This window comes from Schistocerca cancellata, chromosome 4, assembly GCF_023864275.1.
Source record: "Schistocerca cancellata isolate TAMUIC-IGC-003103 chromosome 4, iqSchCanc2.1, whole genome shotgun sequence".
Classification (NCBI taxonomy): domain Eukaryota; kingdom Metazoa; phylum Arthropoda; class Insecta; order Orthoptera; family Acrididae; genus Schistocerca; species Schistocerca cancellata.
The window spans coordinates 289,343,616-289,364,800 of record NC_064629.1 but is presented as its reverse complement, the minus strand read 5'-3'; positions in this window follow the sequence as shown (position 1 = coordinate 289,364,800).

The following is a 21,185-nucleotide window of genomic DNA, read 5'->3' as shown; positions in this document are numbered from 1 at the left end:
GACCAAATACTGTGTCATTTGTGACCTCTCAGAAAGTACTTTAAATTAAAAATGTCTTTTCAAGTAAACCAGAATGTTGCACAAAAATGGCTCTGAGCACTATGGGACTTAAGGAATGTTGCAGTAAAACCTCATTAGCGGTATATATTTCTAGAATGTGAGCATTATAGTCGTGATGTAGTTGTACAACTGTCAAGCGAAAATGTACTCACAATAAGGCTGTGTCGTCTGTTACCTGTAAAAGTGTGCTCATAAAATTACTGTCTTAATATGTTCCATAGGTTCTTGACTGCATAGTTGACATCAAAACATCGCTGCATGCTAAATGTGACAAAGCGTAATAGTAACTTGAAGTGAAAAATTTTATAGCAAAGACTACGCCAGAAAGCAAATTATTTCTCAATAAACGGTTTTACTTGAGAAATGAGGTGTAATCCTTTACTTTTCTTAGTACGCAGAGTTTCAATTTCAACGCAATTATCACGCGGTATACGTCGGATCCTCTAAGGTCCATTGTAAATCAGAAGGAATTTGTGTTTCAAATGTTTCTTCTTATGTGACAATGAATGGGCTTTAATGAGAACTTTTTGACCAATGTGTAGTTTTTTTGCATTTGTATTACCATGTAGTTTTCTACTTTTGTCTGCAGCAGAATTTATATTTTTAATAGCCAAATCAATTATGTCTTTATGTCGAAGTTTATGTGTACTCGGAAAAGGTATAAGCTCTCTGATTCCGTTCGGTGGTTCCTCATTCTTCAGTACAAGAGTAGGTGGCAAAGCAGTGGAGTCATGAGGCATATCATTCAGTACATTTTGAAATAAGTGTAAGTATCTGTCCCAATCCTGATGCTTTCTGTGACAATGAAGTCTGCAAAGCTTATTAATTTCTTTCATAATGCGTTCAGATGGGTTACAATGTGGAGAGTACAATAAAATAAAAACAGCTTTGATTTTACGATTCCGAAGCATGCATGACCAAACAGCAGATCTAAAATGTGGTCCGTTATCGGAAATGACCTTGCCAACGTGTCCAACATCACGTAAATTTTTTTTAACAAAGACGTTGAATACAGAACGTCCAGTGGCTTTGCGTAACGGTGTGAAAGAAACAAATTTCGAAGTAAATTCAACAGCGACGAGAACGTACGAAAATCCATTCAATGTTTTCACAAGGGGTCCCAGAAGATAAATAGCAGCTAATTTTTTTAATCTCGTAGGAATAATAGGAAACAATGGAGCACGATATGAGTTGGTAGACTGTTTAGCTTTTTGAGAAAGTTTACAAATAGACAAGACTCTCCTAATACTCTTTTCCATGTTGTTAAAATAACAAGTCATCCGAAGAATATGATATTATTTTCGTGGACCAAAATGTGCGTAGCTGAAATGAATGTACTAGATGAGTTTACTAACAAAATCGTCTGGAATACAAAGTACCCATGACTTGTCATCAACAGTGCAACGTTTGAAGAGTATGTTATTTCTAACCAGATAACAATGACGACTCTGCGTGTGTCTCTTTTCATACAATTTAATTTTAATATCTTTCCAAATCGGATCCTTGTCCTGCTCATGAGCAATGTCCTTTAAAGATGTAGTGACGAAGTTTTCAAAGGCTACTTTTTGAATGTAAAGAATACTGAAATTTTTCTCAGTGGTACCTTTCGTGTTGCTTTTCTCAAGGCAAGCCGGTGCACGTGACAGTGTGTCTGCAACAATGTTTTCCGTACCAGGCATGTAGATTATTGTGAAGCAGAATTCTTGCAGAAACAATGCTCAAATTTTCAACCTACCATGATTTAATTTTGAAGACAAAAGAAATTGTAATGCTCGATGATCACTATAAATTCTTATCTGTTTGCCAGAAAGAAAGAAACGTAATTTGTCAAATGCTCAAACGATAGCTAAAGCCTCCAATTCATTGACGAAATAGTTTTTCTCAAATTCTGTTAGCATGCGGCTAGCAAAAGCGATGGATTTCTGAACATAATGTAATTTTCTACAGCTTCTTGAAATAAATCGGCACCAAGACCAACTTTAGAAGAATCCGTGCTAAGACAGAAATCTTGTGACAGATCTGAGCGTTCTAAGATAGCGCGTTAAGTAGTGCTTCTTTCGAAGAATCAAATTCCAACTGTGCCTGTTCGTCCCAGTTCCAAATAGTGTTTTTGCCAGTGAGAGATCAAAGTTTTGGAGTTACTAGAATTTGCATATTCAGGAAACGACGGTAGAAATTCACGAGACCTAGGAAACTGCAAATTTGTCTTTTTGTGGTTGGAACAGGAATGGCTCCGATTACTTCCAACTTTGCAGGATCCGGCTGAATGCCCTCAGAAGAAATAATGTGACCCAAAAACTTCACCTTGTTTCTACCGAATTCAGATTTTTCCAAGTTAACTGTAATACCAGATTCAGCAAAAATACGTAACAAACTGTTGAGGATACGATTACGTTGTTCCCAAAAGGCTCTTGCTATTAAAATATCGTCCACGTACGAGATTATGTGTCGTTTTAAGATCTCAGGTAATATGGAATTTAGCCCACGAATGGATACTGCCGAAGAAATGTTCAAACTAAACGGAAGTTTCAGAAATCGATAACAAACGCCGAAACAAATAAGAACCGTGTATTTTCTACATTCTGGATGAAGTTCAATTTGATAAAAGCTGGCTCTGAGATCAATAGAAGACAATACTTTTACGCCATTGAAATTTTGTAGACGTTCTTCCAACGTTGGCGGCCTGCCTGTTTCAGGAATGATTATGGTATGTATTTGTCTGGAATCCAAGACAAGCCTAATCGATCCGTTTTTCTTCTCAACAACATGTAATGGATTATTGTATGACCTTACCACTGGATCAATAATGTCGTCGTCAAGCATAGATTGTATTTCCTTTCTAACACGGTCCCTATAATATGCCGGAATTACGGATGGTCTGGTGTAAAATTTAGTATGCTCACGAACACGAAATTTGTATTGAAATCCTTTAATTGTTCCTGTTTTGTAAGTAAAAACTATTGAATGTGCTTGTAAGGCGTCAAAAAGGTTCTGCCTCTCAGTGTCATTACAGTTCTCAAATGTTTGAATTTTTTAAATTAAAACATTAGCGTCTAATGCGTCATCAATATCATCCCTGTCAAGTCCCGTCGAAAGTTCCAAACTGTGATCTGACAAAAGGTAAAGCCGATTGATTTCCTCGTCATGGTTTGCAAGTCAATCTTCAAATTTCAAAGCTATTGACTTACCTTCTTTCTCTAAACTTATTTCAGCGTCGTGAAAGTTTAAATGTCTTTATACTCATTCAAAAAATCTACACCTAATATAATCTCCGTCTTCAATAATGGAACAATAAGAAATTCGTAATAAATCTGTGGCTTCGACAAAAGTATTCTAAGTTAGTTTGTTGGCGTACATCTACACTTTTTTCCAAAACATTCACCTTGTAATTTAATCTTACGTAAAGGAAGTGTGGGGCAATCATTCGATTTGTTGCATTTACTGAAAACTGTTTCATTAATTACCGAAATAGGAATGCTGGAGTCAAGTACTGCCATAAATTTTATGTAATTTGTTGTCATGTTAATTACAGGATGTGCAGTATTGTTCTGTTTCACGCCATGTTTCTGGAGTAAAATATCCATAATGTCTTCCATTTTCACGTAATTGATAGTCATGGCAGCTACGCCGTCAGCTTCGTAAGTACGTTTTGTGGCTGCCTGCGGTGTGAGTCATTCTTTGTTGTCGCGCGTCGTTACTGTGATTTTGAGGTCTAATTTCTACAATTTCAGTTTGTTGAGAGGGCCCTGCCCCATTTGAAGCACGCCACTTTTGATTAAATTCAGGTCTGTTGTCATGGCTACAGAGTCTGTCGTCTTGTTGGTAATTTCTGTAATTTCTTTCCTGTCGATTAAGTGATGGAGAATTTCTCCTGGAATCGTAATTACGAGGTGGACCGTTGCGTCTGAAGTTATTTTGTCTCCCTTGATAACAATTATTCTGGTTCCCATATTGTCTATTTCTACAGCTGTCTCTATCAGAGTCATTCCCAAGGAAATGTGATCTTCCTCTGCAATTGTTGTTATTCTGCCAATGGTGTCTGTTTTGGTCACGATTTGCGTTATAACTGTAGCCTTGTCGTGTACGGTTATTATTTCTATCGTCACGAAATTGTGATGGATGTGACCTGTAATTGCTGTTTTTTTCCTGTTTTCGCATCATGCAATTGTCCGTGTCGATTTCCAATTCTTGGAAAAGTCCCTGAAAAGCTTCGATATCATCTTTACACCGTCCAGCCAAAATAATGTGTCTTAAGTGTTTAGGCAATTTAATTTAGCAAGTGCGAATAAGTTCTGAGGGGCTGTACGGGTTTGAAAAATACTCGTTCTTGTGTGACATATCTTCAAAATATTTTAGAGGGCTGGAAAATTCAGACTGTTAGAAATGCTTCATCATTATAATACTGTGTTTTACTCTATCTTGTGCAGCCTGAGACCAATATGCAGAAAGGAAGGCGTGGTAAAAATCTCCTTCACTGTGACAGTCACGAATAACCGATCGCATTCTTACAGCTGATTCATTTTCTAAATAGCCATACATAAATGCTAATCTATACTCTAATGACCAGTTAGGAGGAAAACAATGAGGAAATTGATGAAGTCAAGCTTGTGGATGTATGCCATTTCTAGAATTTTTGAATGTTTTAAATTTACGCGTTGTGATGAAGAGCTTTAGTCAAAGTCATCGTGTCGCCGAGACGCAAATCGGTCAATCTTACGTCGAAATTAGAATTATATTAATGTGACATCCAGTTCCAAAAATTGTATAGTTGTCAATAATTCAACTACCCAAACATTACCTACTACAGCTATCCTCGTTTTACAATACATGTCATACCAACACTGAGTCTCGAATAAGAAATCATGTCCAAACCCTTCACTATCTGCTCGTTAACTGCTAGTCTGTCCAACCACAGAATCTCTTGCAGAGAGCGCAGAGCGCTGTCAGCGATATTAATACAGCCTACAACACATAGAAAATTTAGTATGACAAAAAAAAAAAACATTAACCAAGCTGACAATTGTCATCACGTACAAAGGTTACTTACGTAAAATTACATTGTGAAAAAGAAATGGTCAGAGCAGCTGTGTCGAAGTCAAGAATAAAATAAAACGTTCCAGCCTTCGCCACGTGCGCCTACCTAGGAACAATATCAGACTGATCGACCCAGTGGCTTACATTGTTGCCACGAAAACAAAACAAGCTGCGCTGTCTATCGGCCGCGGACAGTGACATGTGACCATTTGAAACATTATAACAGAAATGACTGAGAAAACAACAGTTAATTTAAAAAAGGATGAGAGCCTAATGTATTTTCGAAAATACACAATAGTCAAGGAGATGTAGTATAACTAAGAGCCATCTATTAGACTTTGCAGAAATTACTGTTACGTAAGGGACAATAGTATATAAATTTTTTTTACAAACAGTTATATAATCCAGAAAAATTTACATAAAGGTAACTTTAGTAGCACATAGATATGAGATTTGAAGAAACGGTTTCACGACCAGAGGCAGGAAAACATAGTAAAAGTAGAAGAATCAAAATTCCGCGAGCAGTGGATTGAAATTACTGAAAAAAGTTTTCTTACGCAGTTGTGATTGTTCATTCAGAATGAGGCGATCGTTCTTAGAAATATTCTTGAAAATCTCCAGCTCTTCGAGTATATCGAGCCTATGATCTTTATTTTCTCTACGTAGAATGGAAATTTCTTCAACGCAGGAGTGTATAAAATCACTTGTGATACGTGTCCCGTTTATTATACAGCACAAACTGGATGGTCTTTTAGTGTCAGGCACAGGGAACGTTTATTGCGAAGAAGAGGCTCTAATGTACACAATTCCACTTTTGCTGATCATCAGCTAATTTCCGGACACAATCCTAGATGTGTTGAAAATTTGGTTAGTCGGTACATTACGGCACTGACATCGAATAAAACTGTATTTATCAAAGAGCATACGACGAGCTTGCAGACTGCAAACTCAGCGGTGAGGGCACTGCTGCACAAGGCATCACTGTGGTTGGCCATTCGTACAGCCAAGTGCTCCGTCGTCTGTCTTACATGCACTCTCATTCCTGGCAGTCCCTATCACTCTCCATATCATCAGAAAATTATCACAAAAATGAGCCCGTATATTGTGTAACATTAGCCTGTAAATTTGTTTACACCTATATGTTCATACATCTAGATACGTACTCCGCAAGCCAACATACGATGTGTGGCGGACCAAACCTTTTGCCACTGCTAGTCGTTCCCCCTCTTGTTCCACTCGCAAACGAAGCCAATGGAAAACGACTGTCTACACTACTGGCCATTAAAATTGCTACACCAAGAAGAAATGCAGCTGATAAACGGGTATTCATTGGCAAATATATTATACAAGAACTGAAGTGTGATCACATTTTCCTGTCGGTTAAATTTCGCGTCTTTAGCACGTCATCTTCGTGGTGCAGCAATTTTAATGGCCAGTAATGTATATGTCGCCATACGAGCTGTAACTTATCTTGTCTTCGCGGCCCTTTCGCGAAATGTAGAGCAGACCGGGACACCATTACGCGCTGGGCACGTTTACGCAGAGCACTTTTCATGGGAACCATTCTTGATAGGAAGCTGCCAACAATGGAAGATAAGTACTGTCATCTACTGAGGGCTCTCACAGACTTCGTGGCACCAGACTGTAGTATTTCTTGCCTTACAGCCATCATATTCAGCCAGAAGAAGCTCTTCTTAGAGCAGCTGAGAAGGTAGCAGTAGGAAAATGACATACGGCGGAGTGAGGTGCCGGTGACAGCTGGTTTATTCAGTACGTGTATCGTGAGAAAGACCGCTTAAATTGTGGTCTTTTTCCGCGACTGGCTGCTGTGTCAGGAAGTAGCGCGCCAAACTAATAAACTTTTGTTATTAATATTAGAAAAACTAAACAGTTAATTTACTTGCATTTCACATAAAAGCATCTATCAGTAGCTTTCCATTATTTCAAAAGCGTTAGTTACCAGCAGAACAATAGACAATTGCTAAACGAAAAGGCAGATGAAGCACTTCGGAGACCTTCGGATCGTGCCTAACTTGGATGGCGGGAGAAACGGTTCGGCTATAGGATCACAGTTCTATTGGCAATCTCGGAGGAAAGACATTTCTGTCGTCGTCGGTATCATTTAAGACTTACTTAGCAATTTTTTTTTTTTTTTTTTGGCCATGTAACTGAGAACTAGTTTGATAGTAGCCTAATTACGCAAGTCCGCAGTTCATTATTTCGTTTATTCTCTGTGAAAGTGTGAAGAATGGAAAGTATTTGTGATTCATAAAATAGACAGTAATTGTGCAGTCTCTCGTATCCTGCTAATGAAAAGTGAGTTACACCCCGATAAACAAAACAATTCAAAATTTAATTATTTATATAATCAGTTCCTCGCTAATAGTTTATTACAGCGTCAATGGAACGGATTCAAGACCTACGTGTTTTTTTCTGCTCAGTGGAGAAGTATAGAAGACTTTGTGTTGGTGAACATTATTGAACTTATGCATTCCACTCAGGGCGGTGGAAGCAACTAGGCACCTCACATGTACTACAATATTATTACAAGTGAGATCAGTGACACGTCATATGTGATAACACAGAGGAGGTATGAGGGGAGGAAGTTTTCGAGGGAGGGGATTTATCATGCACATCTAAAAATCCCTCGCGTTTTCTCTCCCTCATTTTCCTTCACTTGCCATAACATGCGTGAACATTATAGCGCGAAGAGTATATTTGTGGTTTTGTGCAAGATGAGTAAAATTTTATAGCTCAAATATCGAGGCTCCTATGGAGCATACCTTTTAGAATGGAGAATAGGTAAATATGTTTGCTTACAGGTGATTATTCTGCTGTACAGATTCATTTATGTAATTTAAAAGACTGAAAGTTACAGTTTCGAAACTAGTTCAAACATGGCGATGGGGCACGTTACGCAGTTGTATTGGGGCATGTTTACGCACTATTTTGCATTTCCATCGTAAGTGATACCCCAGACAAGGAACTTTAAGACAACAACATATAGAAACGCAGTCTAAAAAAATTAAGGCACAGGAGAATAAAAGGTATAAACTGCTACAAAACTATTTGAACCTAACGAATTTCAAGTAGCAAGGACTGATAAGGGAAAAAATTTCTAAAGCAAGAACAAGGAAAAATGTAGATAAGCCTACTTCTGGTATCATTACTGTTCTGCTTAAAGGTATGTTTTCACATTGTACCTCACCATGCTTTCCTGTCTTCTGCCATCTTCCTTAGGTCCGCTAACTTCTGCTTCCCTTTTCGTCGTCCGTCCCTTTCAATCTCTTCTCACAAACTAGTCCGTCCGAAGCGACTGTTAGCAAGCACTACCATCTCACCAAATGCCCCATTCAGACCTTCTTCCTCTCTCTTTTAACCTTAAGCAGTCCGGTGAAGAGGATGATAAATGCCTTTGTATGTACTGCTTGAAACGATACAACCACTCAAACAGAAACCAAGGATGGATCCAATTCCTTAGATGTAAAAGATTTGCTCACGATTATTGTCACAGGAAACACATTTTTTCTATACATAAACTGTACGTCGGACAATTATGATGAACAGGCTTTTAATTAACATTGAAACTTTTATGTATGCCATATAATGCTAAAGGTGGAGGTTCGTCCGTAAGTGTGTTTACTGCCAGAAAAACTGTTGTGTTTTACAATGTTAACTGGTGTAAGAGAGACTGTAATTTTGCTTGGTCTCAACAAAACATATTTCAAAAGTTTCAGTAGCTGACTGTTGTGTTCTATTATCTGCATAGACGTGCCCCCTGTGCGTTAACTTTCTCCATACCCGAGGCACGTTTATGCAATCGAATTCAGCCTATAAATTTTTTTTGCCGTCTTAAATGTAACGTTGAGTTAAATGTATACATACTAAGCGATACTTTACTAAGCGTGTTACAAAACTAAACGGCTTTAAACACGATAAATCTGGCCAAAGAAACTTAAAAAATCTGGAAAAGAAATCGGCGTATAAAGGCGCCCTCGTCTCCTCTACGTTGGCGACAGTAGAATCGTTGCGCAGTCAGTCGCAAAAGCAGCTTCTCTAACATTTTTCGATAGTGTTTAACGATAAGAACGTCGATTTCCATCGAGTGGTTCCCATCGGAGTTCAATAGGCATCATCCTAATAGTCGAGTATTGATCGAACCTACCGGTAACAAATCTAGCGGCACACCTCTCAACTGCTTCGATCTTCCTTTTATCCGATCTGGTGGGGATCACAAACATTCGAGCAGTACTCAATAACGGGTCAAACTAGTGCTCTAAACAAGATCTCCTTTATAGTTGAGCTGCACTTACCAAGAATTGTATTCAGTATACCCAAATCGGCCATTCACCTTCCCTATTACCGACTTTATGTCCTCGTTCCACCTCATATCGCTTTGCAGTGTTACACCGTCCGCCCCGATAGCTGAGTGGTCAGCATGACGGATTGCCGTCCTACTAACTCAGGTTCGATTCCCGGCTGGGTCAGGGTTTTTCTCCGCTCAGGGACTGGGTGTTGTGTCATTATTTCAGCCCCATCCGGCGTGCAGGTCGCTCAATGTGGCGTCGAATGTAATAAGACCTGCACCACAAGGGGCCTCCCGGCCTATGACGCCAAACGCTCATTTCCATTTTCCAGTGTTACACCCACGCACTTCGCGGACGTGACTGCGGCAAGCAGCACATCACTAATGCTGTATACGAATATTACAGAATTGCTTTTGCCACTCATCTCCACTAACTTACATTTTTCAACATTTACAATAAGCTGCCATTCATGACACTAAATAGAAAATCTGTCTAAGTCATCCTCTATCCTCCTACAATCACTCAGCGATAACTCCTCCCCTTAGACTATAGTGTCATCAGCAAACAATCGGATACTGCTGCACATCCTGTCCACCAGATCGTTTATTTATATACAGGGGATAGGCAAAATAATGTGCTCACTGGTAGTAATGGGATGGTTGTGTTTGACGGTCAACAATGCAGGTAAGGCACATGTGCCGTGCGGGGTAGCCGCGCGGTTCAAATGGTTCAAATGGCTCTGAGCACTATGGGAGTCAACTGCTGTGGTCATAAGTCCCCTAGAACTTAGAACTACTTAAACCTAACTAACCTAAGGACAGCACACAACACCCAGCCATCACGAGGCAGAGAAAATCCCTGACCCCGCCGGGAATCGAACCCGGGAACTCGGGCGTGGGAAGCGAGAGCGCTACCGCACGACCACGAGATGCGGGCAGCCGCGCGGTCTCAGGTGCCTTGCCACGGTTCGCGTGGCCCCACCCGTCGGACGTTCGAGTCCTCCCTCGGGCATGTGTATGTGTGTGTGTGTGTGTGTGTGTGTGTGTGTGTGTGTGTGTGCAGGTGCTTAGCGTATGTTAAGTCAGATTAAGTAGTGTGTAAGCCTAGTGATCGATGACCTCAGCAGCTTCTTCCCACAGCAACTTACCACCAATAAGGCACGTGTCACGCTGGACTGTACGTGTTCAATACGGAGTAGGCATCACTGCAGGTTGTTTTCGAGTAGTGCACACTGTGTATTTGCATTCAGAGGCCGACGTCGACGCTCAATGAAAGGCCTAATAGAGTTCCTAAGAGGGCACATTGTGGGGGCCCCATCAGCTGGAGTATCAGTAACCAAAGCAGCCAACTTACTGAATGTTTGAAGAGCAACTGTTTCAACAGTCATGACAGCCTACACAAAACATGAAAAGAAATTATCGTGTAAACGTAATAGCGGGTGCAAATCAAAACTAAATGACAGAGTTCGTCATACACTAACACGAATTGTGTAAAAAAAACGGTGGCTAAAGTGAATGCTTAGCTCAATAGCCACACCTTCAAGACCCCGTATCTATCGACACTGTCCGGCGGTAAGTCCTTATCGCGAATGTTCACGGACGAGGTCTATACCGAAACCATCATTGACGACAACCAACGCATGCGTAAAACATGGTGTCAGCAGCATAAATCCTGGATGGCTGCCAATGGAAATACGTCATATTATTTCCAACGTCGGGCCGGGTTTATTTCTGGAGAAAGCCAAAAGAAGACTACAATCCTGATTGCTTGGTTCCAAGAGATAAGGATGGAGGTGGAAGTGTGATGGTGTCGTCAGCCATACCATGGTATTCCGCTGGGCCCATCATTACTCTCAACGACCGTGTTACAGCCAGCGATTAAGTGAACATTTTAGGTGATCAGGTGCACCCCATGATTCAAATGTTGTTCCCCAGCAACGATGCCAGGACGATAATGCACCCATTCACACAGCCAGGACAGTATAACCGTGGTATGAGGAGCATGCAACTGAACTGCAGCGTCTTCCCTGGCCAGCACAGCCTTCGGACTTGAACATTATCGAACCCTTATGGACGGTACTGGACCGCAGACTCTGGAATAGTTTTCCACCTCACTCGTCCCTATAGGACTTATAAAGGGTTCTGATCGAAGCGTGACATAACATTCCACTGGAGACTATACAATTATTATATTCCAGTATTCCAAGAAGAATCGCAGCTGTATTACGGGCAAATGGGGATCCAGCCCCTTATTAATAAACCATGCCCAAGTAAGTACAGTTGTTCACATTATTTTGCCTATCCACTGTAGAGAACAAGGGCGGCCCTATCACACTGCCCTGGGGTACACCAGACAATACTCATCGCTGACGAACACTCGCCGTCAAAGACTACGCATTCGGTTCTGTACTTAAGAAGTCTCCGAGCCACTCATACAGGGTGTTCGAAAATTCGAGGTTGCAAACTTCTAGGACTTGTAGAGGGAACTAAGTAGACAATATTCTGAATAGCAACCCATTTAGGGAAACTTACCGTTTCCGCGCCACAGCCATTTGAAAACATGTTTGCTGGGTAGGTATGGAACAGGGCAGTCAAGGTGGAGGGTGCTTACGTCGGATCGGCTGATGTCATTTGACGTCCGTCCCACTTCTCTGAAATGGTTGGAGCCTCATTCACGTGTCTGTGAGTGTTAGAGCAACACGGTTGAGTACACGTTTGCAAAATACACCAGGTTCCTTCTGTATAGCGAATGTCACGGTAACGTAAGAGGTGTTCGTCCCCTTTATCCAGATCGTTACCCATAACGTCCGGCTCCATCGCATACCATTTTCGCGACAATTACGCAACGGCTTCGAGAAAACCTTCACTGTCAGCAGGGGTGACTGTTGTGCTCCAAGGAGATGCCGCATACCCTAATCAACAGTAAACAGTGTTTGTAAAAACTGATTAAGTTTCCTTTTTGTTTCTTTGCTTATTAATGAATCGAGCTGTAAAACAAGTGATGTACTAGGTCACGCCTAATTAATTGCTTGTAAAAGTAGTCCCGTTACGAACAAGATTTACATTGTTGTGGCACTGAAACGGTACATTTACGGATATTGGTTCCTGTTCAAAATATTATGTACTCATTCCGCTAACAAGTCCCAGAAGTTTGTAACAGGAATTTCCGTACATCCTGTATATCTGAGAACCTGTTCCGGATGCTCGGACCTTTGTTAACAGTTTGCAGTGCGGTATTGTGTCAACGATTTCCGAAAATTTAGTAGCTTTGGATATACCTACTGCCCTGCAACCATAGTTCTCAGGATGTCGTGCAAGAAAATGGAAAGCTGAGTTTCACACGAGCGATGCTTTGTAAACCCGTTCTGATTTATGGGCAGAAGCTTTTTAGTCTCAAGAAAATTTATTATATCTGAAAGTAGAATATGTTCAAGAATTCTGCAACAGACTGATGTTACGTATATTGATCTTTTCATTCTGCGGGTCTATTCTTTTAGCCTTCTTATATACAGGAGTCACCTGCGCTTTTTTTCAGTCGCTCGTGACTCTGCTGTGCGTGATAGATCCGCGAAAAATGCAAGCTATGTAAGGGGCTAATTTCGAAGCGCACTCTCTGTACAACGGTTTGGGATTGTATGTGGACCTGGTGACTTATTTGTTTTCAGTTCTTCAGTTACCTCTCTACGCCGAGGGTGTCTTTCGGTGTCCTCCATATGGAAGTCTGCGCGACGGTCAAACGATAGTACACGTCTGTAAGGTCCTCTTGCGTGAATGGTTGTTTAAACGAGAAATTTAAACCTTTATCTTTCATTTTTCTGCCTTCCGCTACCACACCAGAGTGGTGAAGTGACTATATAGAAGCCTTCGACCCGCTTAGTGATTATAGTAGGACTCGAATTTTTATCGGATCCTTGGCAAGATATTTCATTAAGTTGGAAGTGGAAGTTGTATGCATAACGCGTCGATCTTTTTACAGACGCACAAATTTCTACTAACTTTTACCTGACGGCGTTTCCACGTTATTATTCTACCTGAGAGTGAAATAATCTATACTTCCACAGCACTTCCTGAATTTTGTTGTTAAATCACGGTGGTCTCTTCCGTCCTTAATTCACTTACTCAGTTCATGCTTATCAAGAGCGCGATTTACAATCAGTTTAAACTTTGTTCATAGTTCTTCCATAATATTGGAAATAAATTATGTCCTTTCACTGTCTAAGTAGGATTCTAACAACTGATTACCTGCTCCAAGCCTTCTTGATTGATTTATTAATTTCAGCACACATCGTCGCTATGGTCAAATCATGATCACTATTTTTGTATGTTATAGTAATCTACAGTTTTACTCGTGCCTTGATACAATTTTGTACACTTGACGATAAAAATAAAAAAAGGATCACTTTCTACACTACTTGCAATTAAAATTGCTACACCAAGAAGAAATGCAGATGGTAAACGGGTATTCATTGGCAAAAAAAACCTTACTAGAACTGAAATGTGATTACTTTTTCACTCAATTTGGGTGCATAGATCATGAGAAATCTGTACCCAGAACAACCACCTCTGGCCGTAATGACGGCCTTGATACGCCTGGGCATTGAGTCAAACAGCTTGGATAGCGTGTACAGGTACAGCTGCCCATGCAGCTTCAACACGATACCACAGTTCATCATGAGTAGTGACTGGCGTATTGTGACGAGCCAGTTGCTCGGCCACCTTCGACGAGACGTTTCCAGTTGGTGAGAGATCTGGTGAATGTGCTGGCCAGGGCAGCAGTCGAACATTTTCTGTATCCAGAAAGGCCCGTACAGGACCTGCAACATGCGGTCGTGCATTATCCTGCTGAAATGTAGGGTTTAGCAGGGATCGAATGAAGGGTAGAGCCACGGGTCGTAACACATCTGAAATGTAACGTTCACTGTTCAAAGTGACGTCAATGCGAACAAGAGGTGACCGAGATGTGTAACCAATGGCACCCCATACCATCACGCCGGGTGATACGCCAGCATGGCAATGACGAATACACGCTTCCAATGTGCGTTCACCGCGTTTTCACCAAACACGGATGCGACCATCATGATCCTACAAACAGAACCTGGAGTCATCCGAAAAAATGACGTTTTGCCATTCGTGCACCCAGCTTCGTCGTCGAGTACACCATCGCAGGCGCCCCTGTCTGTAATGCAGCGTCAAGGGTAACCTCAGCCATAGTCTCCGAGCTGAGAGTCCATGCTGCTGCAAACGTCGTCGAACTGTTCGTGCAGATTGTTGTTGTCTCGCAAACGTCGCCATCTGTTGACTCAGGAATCGAGTCGTGGCTGCACGGTCCGTTCCAGCCATGCGGATAAGATGCCTGTAATCACGACTGCTAGTGATACGAGGCCGTTGGGATCCAGCACGGCGTTCCGTATTACTCTCCTGAACCCACCGATTCCATATTCTGCTAACAGTCATTGGATCTCGACCAACGCGTGCAGCGATGTCGGGATACGATAAACCGCAATCGCGATAGGCTACAATCCGACCTTTATCAAAGTCGGTAACGTGATAGTACGCATTTCTCCTCCTTACACGAGGCATCACAACAACGTTTCACCAAGCAACGCCGGTCAACTGCTGTTTGTGTATGAGAAATCGGTTGGAAACTTTCCTCATGTCAGCACGTTGTAGGTGTCGCCACTGGCGCCAACCGTGAATACTCTGAAAAGCTTATCATTTGCATATCACTGAATCTCCTTCCTGTCGGTTAAATTTCGCGTCTGTAGCACGTCATCTTCGGGGTGTAGCAATTTTAATGGCCAGTAGTGTACATAACACTGTGATTTTTGTTGTTAATAGGCTAAGGTCGTTTACAGAATGTTTGTTTAAGAACATACTACTGAAGCAATCAGGAATTCCACCATGGAAGTAGACTTTAGAAAGCGCTCCACTTACGGAAAATATTAAGAAACACGGGCTTAGCGAAAACAAAAATGCACTGTTTCAAAAGTCTGACAATAACGTCTACGCTACAAACTCATGTTTGAATGCAACTTAACGTGAAATGACTATCTCGAACTTCTGTTTACGTCATCTTTCTCAACATTTTGTTCTTCATGGTGGCACATAGACTTAACAGTGTTCTTTATTACCACTCTAGTTCACTGAGAAACAACATAAATTAGCCTATCTAGGCGCACTGCGCGTTTTCACTTACAAATACGGATCAGTCACAAGGTATTAAATTCGCGTAAGAGGTACTGCGACGGAGTGATACCGCAGAAAGAGTTAATAGCTTCAAGGGAAGAAAGCGTATTTTACTGTTAAATTCAAACAGCTATCCTAGATTAAAGACACTACTAGCTAGGGCATAGCCACCTATGGTATACTAACATACACAAACAAGCGATAAACGTCGGCAAGCCCCTACCTATTAGCAACGCTGACTGGAAATTACCAGCTGCTATTAGAGCCGACCAACAGGCCACAGCAGGGACACCGACGAGCTCGTCCACTGACGCACAAACAAAGCGCCAACATTACCTTACACTGTGCATCCGATATATGACCTATCGGACACAAGAACGATAGTAAACCTAACTGTTGAGGGTTGCTGACGCTGAACGAGAGCTCTACACCGGCGCCCAACGCCAGCCTCCGAGTAACACAACCGAGCAACGTCAAAGGTATCGACATGCATGATACCCACTACGAACGAAGCCTACCCTTTCACGACCTATCACAGGCAGCAAGACATCCGCTACAGCTCTTACCACCCGACCTAACTATCGCAGCGGTTTTTTTCCCTTGGATCTTGCCTTGGCACTTTTTTCCTCTGCCCTTCAGACAGCTACCCTTCGTTCGACTTCGACCCAATCTATCTCCAGATGAGCGCGAATTAATGGTTAACCTTAACCAGACGTACGCAAACATCGCAGTACCCACATCCTGCGACATCTCACTTTAGTGAAAACTAATCCGTTTGCAGAGATGGCAGTAGACCTATTGAGTTGGCCATCATGCCGGTGTTGGCGTGGAGGGTCTCCACCTTTTTTTCTTTTAAAAAAAAGAAATAGATTAAACATAGGCATTTGGCAGAGAAAAATAAAATTGGATTCAGGGATTTACAACTTACTATGAGTCGCTCATAAGTAGGCTGGTTAGATAATACACTGTTTGAGAAGTTTATTATATGACTGACTGCAGTTTTTATCCAAACCAACCTCTATTAGAATGGTAAATTACTGTTACAAGGTTATCTCAGTTTTGACGGTGACCATTGCACACGTTCAGAGATGATGTGCGAACTGCTGTAATACTAGTTTTGAAACAGGAACTACAGCAGTGAAATTTGTGTTCTAACGTTGTTCACGTGATCAGTAATTTTATTTGCTGGCAAGAAAGCTACCCCGCCTCAAGCAGCTTTGAAATTGACATGTTACGTAAGGTGTCCGTTGGGCAATATGTGGACGGCGTAAGTAACGGTCGCCATATGTAGCCGGGAGGCCACCCACAGTTTGGCAACAATCTATGTGTGTCAGCTGCCTCTACACGATCTTATCCGCTGTTCAGAGCAAAAGAGGCCGCTGTAGACACGCAATGGTAGCGCCCGAAATACAAATGCAAGACGGTTTTTGGTCACACGATGGATACCGAGTGCGTAGAACGTAATCCTCAAATAGTACACACGTGGCTAAGCGTATAATTAATGCTACGTTATATGCTGCCGAACACAGGAACGACAATGCAACTCGTATCAGTGCGGACTCTGAAGGAGAAGTCGTTGCCAAGCAACGGCACACAAAACCTTCGAAGACGGCCGCGAGGGTACAATCTTGGCGGTTGTATCGATCACGGCCTTGCCGCGTCATCACGTGGCCGATTGCAGCGCCTACTGGCGAGCTCCGCGGCAACTGCTCGCCGGCCGCGCCGATCGATATAGCTTTGCCGTCGACTCCGAGTTTCAAGATGGCGGCCGCCGCCGACCGAATTCTTTACTGCGGTTACTCGTTTTTTAGAGGTAAACGGCGGATTTTCGTTGTGACAGAGGTCTCAAAAATTAGAGCAAAGTTTCGCCGACGTGAACACGTAAACCATCTTCCGTCGTATTTCGCAATAACGCTGCAAAAACAATTTTTCGGAATATCCGATGTGCGGCAGGAAACGACCAGGCGTGTTCTCGCGAATCTGTCGAGAAATTGTGCGCGAAACACAGCTCTTTGTGCGCGATGAAATACGACAAAGTGTTCTAGACGTTTTCGTGAGCATAACTGGCGAGTTTGGTGAAAGAGCGGCTCGTGGCAGCGTCAGTATTTGAAATAATTCGGTCGCCAGCGGTAGCCGCGCGTGGAGGCAGAATAGCACCGCGCTACCTCTAACCTTCTATCGGAACTCCATCGCAGCAAACAGTGCCCCTTCTGCGTGCGTAGCGTAAATAATCACACGTGTTCCACTCTTGCCGGTCCCCGTTTTCTACCACGAGCTTGCAGAAATTTGTACATTTCTGGAATGCGCGATAACGATGCCATTCTGATGGTGAGGGATCAGGACGTCAGAATACCGAGGAGGACAGTGATGTTGTGTTCGATGTCTAAGACATATAAACATGTTGAGTCACAAGGTTGGATCTGTTTTTCCAGACAGAGATGTACTCCACAAGTTCCTGCTGGAGACATTCCACCACAGACGTACTTTTGCTTCGCCGTTGTATGACGCCATCACTCAGTTTTCTGTGGAACAAACCACAACCCAGAATTCTGGTGTCACTCTCATTTCTTCTAGTCATACAACTCTTTGTCCTGCACTTTCGCTACAGCAGAAAACGGCTATACAGGCAAGCTATACAGGCAAGCAAGCTACTTCAAGTAATGCCAGGTTTCGAGATGGGGCGTTTCTGGGTGAGGTATCGAATATATTACTTCCCCCTACTTATACCTCCCGAGGAGATCAAGAATGTAAAATTAGAGAGATTCGAGCGCGCACGGAGGCTTTCCGGCAGTCGTTCTTCCCGCGAACCATACGCGACAGGAACAGGAAAGGGAGGTAATGACAGTGACACGTAAAGTGCCCTCCGCCACACACCGTTGGGTGGCTTTCGGAGTATAAATGTAGATGTAGATGTTCATCCACTGGACCTGATGGGATACCTGCGCGATTCTACGTGCAGAACGCACAGCAACCTGCTAATCTTCAAGCAGCAGGGTACCGTAGGCCGCTGGAGAAGCGAAGCATTTCCAGTAACTCGAAAAATTCGCAAGTCATTCCCCATTTCAAGGACGTCGTAGAACAACTGCATAAAACTACAAGCCTATATCACAGACATCCGTCTGTTGTAGAATATTGGAACGTCTTTTATGCACGCGCCATATACATTTTTGGTGGCCGAAACTTTTCTCTGTAAAAAATCAACATGGATTCCGCAAACAACGATCATGTAAAACTCAGCTCGCTCTCTTCGTCCACGAGATCTAGAAGGCAGAACATAATGGTGCCCACGTTGATGCTGTGCCCCTTGCATCCAGAAGGCGTTCCATATACTGTATTTGCGCACTGTCATCTAATGAATACGGTCATACGAAATATCAGGCCAACTGTGTGACTCGACTGAAGAGTTCCTAGGAAACAGTATTCACCACGTCGTTATTAACGGAGGAAGTTCGTAAAAGCAGCTTCGGGGTCACCCAAAGGGAGTGTTAGAGGATCATTACCTTTCAGAATATACAGGGAGGTCAGAAACAGTCTGAAAAGCTTGTAAGGGGGTTGCAGAGGAGGTCGTCACGCGCGCAAATTGTAGCAGCCTGCCAAAGAACGTGTCGCTAAACTAGTTCTTCGTCTGGTTTCCTCAAACCGAGCAAATATATCTTATGCTCACGTACCTCAAATTAATCACTTCCGAGAAATGCACATTTTAAATGATAATTACATTTGAAGAAGTGGAAACTATCGGAGAGCGGTGTGCTGACCACATGCCTAATCCGGAACCGGCGAGCCTGTTGTTTGAGGAAGACACGGTGGTCGGTCAGTACCGATGAGCCACCAAGGCCTGATCGGACGGAGAGAGTAACTGACGGACCCACAGATGTCTGTGCATTTCCGCATTTCGGCGCGTGCGAGAGCTTAAATTAGCTTGCTCAACGAATTGACTCGCTAACTTCGATGGTAAATAACTCATAAACGGTGTAGCGTATAGAATATTTTTGTTAACAACTATTCCTCAGCATATCTTTCCCTGCAACACACCTTCAAGTTTTTCAGACTGTTAGTGACCACCTGTGTGTAAATGACCTAGAGGATAACGTCGGACGTGTCATAACGCCTTTTCCGGACAATGTTGATGTATATTGAGAAGTCACAACGTTAGGAAATTGTAGCGAAATTTGGGAGGACTTGCAGAGTATCAAATACTTGATACAGGTATTGACAGTTGCCCATTAAATGAACAATTGTAACATACACTTCTGGCCATTAAAATAGCTACACCACAAAGACTACGTGCTACAGACGTGAAATTTAACCGAAAGGAAGAAGATTCTGTGATATGCAAATGATTAGCTTTTCGGAGCATTCACACAACGTTGGCGCCGGTGGCGACACCTACAACGTGCTGACATGAGGAAAGTTTGCAACCGATTTACCATACACAGACAGCAGTTGACTGGCGTTGCCTGGTGAAACGTTGTTGCGATGCCTCGTGAAAGGAGGAGAAATGCGTACCATCACGTTACCGACTTTGATAAATATCGGATTGTACCCTACCGCGATTGCGGATTATCGTATCGCGACATTGCTACTCGCGTTGGTAGAGATCCAATGACTGTTAGCAGAATATGGAATCGGTGGGTTCAGAAGGGTAATACGGAACGCCGTGCTGGTTTCCAACGGCCTCGTATCACTAGCAGTCCTGATGACAGGCATCTTATCCGCATGGCTGTAACGGACCGTGCAGCCACGTCTCGATCCATGAGTCAACAGATGGGGACGTTTGCGAGACAACAACCATCTGAACGAACACTTGGACGACATTTGCAGCAGCTTGGACTATCAGCTCCGGGGACCGTGGCTGCGGTTACCCTTGACGCTGCATCAGAGACAGGAGCGCCTGCGATGGTGTACTCAACGTCGAGCTTGGGTGCACGAATGGCAAAATGTCATTTTTTTTTTGGATGAATCCAGGTTCTGTTTACAGCATCATGATGGTCGCATCCGTGTTTGGCGAAATCGCGGTGAACGCACGTTGGAAGCGTGTATTCGTCATCGCCATACTGACGTGTCACCCGGCGTGATTGTATGGGGTGCCATTGGTTACACGTCCCGGTCACCTGTTGTTCGCATTGACGGCATTTTGAACAGTGGACGTAACAATTCAGATGTGTTACGACCCGTGGCTCTACCCTTCATTCGATCCCTGCTAAACCCTACATTTCAGGAGGATAATGCACGACCGCATGTTGCAGGACCTGTACGGGCCTTTCTGGATACAGAAAGTGTTCGACTGCTGCCCTGGCCAGCACATTCTGCAAATCTCTCACCAATTGAACACGTCTGGTCAATGGTGGCCGAGCAACTGGCTCATCACAATACGCCAGTCACTACTCTTGGTGAACTGTGTTATCGCCAGCCCATGTGTCCGAGCGGTTCTAGGCGCTTCAGTCTGGAACCGCGCAACCACTACGGTCGCAGGTTCGAATCCTGAATCCTACCTCTTTAGGTTAGTTAGGCTTAAGTAGTTCTAAGTTCTAGGGGACTGATGACCTCAGATGTTAAGTCCCATAGTGTTCAGAGCCATCTGAACCATTTTTTTAACTGT